The 3400-nt window shown below is 46.3% G+C and overlaps 1 non-coding gene and 1 pseudogene across 1 annotated transcript; both read left to right on the top strand.

Annotated features, from left to right (window-relative positions):
* The first annotated feature begins 2831 nt into the window (after positions 1-2831).
* LOC128045888 (small nucleolar RNA U2-19) lies at positions 2832-2911 on the top strand. The gene has a single exon (XR_008199217.1). It is a non-coding gene; the product is annotated as a small nucleolar RNA U2-19 (small nucleolar RNA).
* Positions 2912-3055: 144 nt separating this feature from the next.
* Positions 3056-3119, top strand: LOC128045887 (uncharacterized; annotated as a pseudogene).
* The last annotated feature ends 281 nt before the right edge of the window (positions 3120-3400 follow it).

The following is a 3400-nucleotide window of genomic DNA, read 5'->3' as shown; positions in this document are numbered from 1 at the left end:
ACCAGTACATTCTGAAGGAGGAGATCAACCCTGGGATTTCTTTGGAAGGAGAACGATGCTAAAGCTGAAACTCCAGTACTTTGGCCACCTCATGCGAAGAGTTGACTCATTGGAGAGGACTTTGATGCTGGGAGGGATTGGGGGCAGGAGGAGAAGGGGACGACCGAGGATGAGATGGCTGGATGGCATCACGGACTCGATGGACATGAGTCTGAGTGAACTCCGGGAGATGGTGATGGACAGGGAGGCCTGGCGTGCTGCGATCCATGGGGTCGCAAAGAGTCGGACACGACTGAGCGAATGAACTGAACTGAACAAACGTAATGTACAACTCGATGAGGATAATAGCACTGCTGTATGTTACCTAGGAAAGTTAAAAGAGTGAATGCTGAGAGTTCTCATCACAAAAGAAAAATACCTTCTAATTTATTTATGTAATGTTATATCAGATGATGGATTTCCACTGAAATTATTATGGTAAGTATTTCATAAGGTATGTAAGTTAAAAAATGGTACAAATGAACTTATTTACAAACAGAGTCACAAATGTGGAAAACAAACTTACGGTTACCAGGAGGGAAAAAAGGGGGAAGAATAAGTTGGGAGATTGGGATCGACATGCATATACTACTGTATTGTTCTTCAGTTGCTCAGTAGTGCCCAGCTCTATGAGACCCCAAGGACTGCAGCTCACCCGGCTTCCCTGTCCTTCACTACCTCCCAGAATTGGCTCAAACTCATGTCCATTGAGTCAGTGATGCCATCCAACCATTTCATCCTCTGTTGCCCCCTTCTGCTTTTGCCTTCAATCTTTCCCAGCAGCAGGGTCTTTTCAAATGAGTCAGTTCTTTGCATCAGGTGGCCAAAGGATTGGAGCTTCAGCTTCAGCATCAGTTCTTTCCAAAGAATATTCAGGACTGATTTCCTTTGGGACTGACTGGTTTTATCTCCTTGCAGTCCATGATTACTGGAAAACTACAGCTTTGACTATATGGACCTTTATCAGCAACACTACTATATATAAAATAGTTAATTAATAAGAACCTACTGCATAGCACAGGGAACACTATTCAGTATTCTGTAATAACCAAAAGAATCTTAAAAAGAATCTTAAAAATCTGATTCACTTTGCTGTACAGCAAAAACTAACACAGCTTTGTAAATCAACTACACTTCAATAAAGATAAAAAAATCATTATGCTTTATACTTTTTATACAGTACTGCATAGTCAATTATTATCTCAATAAAGCTGAAAGAAAACCTGCACCTATAAGTGAGGGTTAACCTGAGAAGTTAAGAAAGGCCTGAATGGATATCCTAAACTCTGGTGTAAATGCTCCCTGGGTTCAGCTCTGGGAACTCTGTGAATACCCTGTGAGTTTCACTCCCCTCACCAAAAAGGGCCCTGACCCCTCCAGGATGGGGAGGTGAGCTGGAAGAACCCATGCCTGTTTCTCCCTGCGCCCACCCTCCAGCCACACTTCTTGAGATAAAGTCCTTGAGATTGCCCTGAAGCAGTCAAAGCCCCTTCTCCCCCTTGATGAATCATCTTCACACCGAGACAAGAATTTGCATCAAGAGACTTGAAAGATAAACACCAGGGTTCCTCACCTGCACCCAGTGTGGGCTGGGCAGGCAGCATTGGTCTGGACCTTCTCAAGATCCAGGCCTTATCACTGATGGCTGGTCTTTCTCACTGTGCTCCATCCTGACCTGCCGTTGCCCAGACATCAGCTTTTCAGCAACAGAGACTTCAAAGAGCAGAGCCTCACCAGCTGTGCTAGAGAAGCTGGTCTCCTCCATGCAGTATGTGCAGTTCAGAGGTTTCTATTCTGCAAGCATGGAGCTCTCATCTCAGCTTCCTTAGGGAATGGGATATCTGATGGGGCTGCATTCTTGTGAAAGGAAAAGCCCCTTCCACACTGAAACAGAGCTTAAAACAAAGTTTTCCATCATGCAGAAAACCTGAGGGTTTGTCCATTGAACTTTTCACCCAAAACTGTGTATTTAAACCTGCTGAAGATTTCTGCTGTGTTGCCTAGACAATCAAAGAAATACAGTTTTCACCTGGGATTCTGAGAGAGTTCCCACTGATTCTTTTCCGTGGTGGTCTTTCCTGAGTTGCTCCCCACTTCCACCCTTTGGGACTAGATTCCTTCCTTAACTCTATATAGATTGACCCCAAGGACAAAATGCGACATTCACTGCAGCCTTTCCAGATTGTCAACCTCAGCGCTGTTTCCAGTGTTTGCTAGAACCTAAGCAGAAGTGAAGAGGAACAGCACACACGCACGCCCACGCGCACGCCCACGCGCACGCCCACGCGCACGCCCACGCGCACGCCCACGCGCACGCCCACGCCCACGCGCACGCCCACGCGCACGCCCACGCGCACGCCCACGCGCACGCCCACGCGCACGCCCACGCGCACGCCCACGCGCACACCGCCCCAGGCTTTGCAGGCAGGACCATCAGCTACAAAATTAATGGTGATTTCTCAAGGGAGCTGATGACATTCTCTTTCAAGTTTCCGGGTTGCTGGACATTCACAGATGCTAAGTAGGGCGGTGACCCAGGCCTTTGAAGTTTCCAGCCCCACAGGTTGGAAAGGCAGTGTGATTTAGAATGGTCAGCAGGGGGGAAGAGCAGTTAAGTAGACCTCCCCCTCAGACAGATAAAGGCAACCCAGGGGCTTGGGCAGCTTGATGCCTTCTGCGCCTGGTAGATCCAAAAGAGGAGGGTTCCCAGGGGGCAGAAATGGACACAGCGATGGGATTGCTAATATGCTCTAGGATGAGAAGATGATTCTTTGCATAAAGATTAAAGCAATTGTCGATGATGAAAACAGCCAAATCTGAGCATCAAAAGGTCTCTTGGTGTCCCTAATCCATGATCTCTATAATTCTGAGAAGCAAAAGGATAATTTAAAACAATAAGGAGTGTGTGTGTGTGTGCCTGCCTGTGTGTAAAGGCGACAGTGCATAACTGAGGACTTACTGATGGAGTGAGTGAGTGTGTGTGTGTGTGTGTGTGTATGAAAGACTAATCAGTTCTGAGCAATGATGACAATATTTTACTATGGATCTTTATGAAGGTTTCTACACTTGATCTGAGCTCAGAATTAAAAGAAAAAGGTTAAAGTAATTATTTTTGTTTAACGGTTCTCAGAATGAAGAGGGAGTTTGTGGGGGAAGGCTTTTGGAAGTGGATGGAGGAAGAAACTCTCTGTTCATCAAGACTTGCCTATTTCTATTTGCACTTCCTTCCATAAGCACAGGCCAGGGATCCTTGATCAAAACTCTGTCAACTACTCCATGCCTTTCTCACTGCAGAGCAGGCTGCCCGTGTCCAGATGGGAAGGTTTATCATCCCTCTGCCTGTTTGGAGTAACAGCAAATT

Source organism: Budorcas taxicolor, chromosome 3 (genome assembly GCF_023091745.1).
Source record: "Budorcas taxicolor isolate Tak-1 chromosome 3, Takin1.1, whole genome shotgun sequence".
NCBI lineage: Eukaryota > Metazoa > Chordata > Mammalia > Artiodactyla > Bovidae > Budorcas > Budorcas taxicolor.
This window is presented reverse-complemented; position numbering and strand designations above follow the sequence as displayed.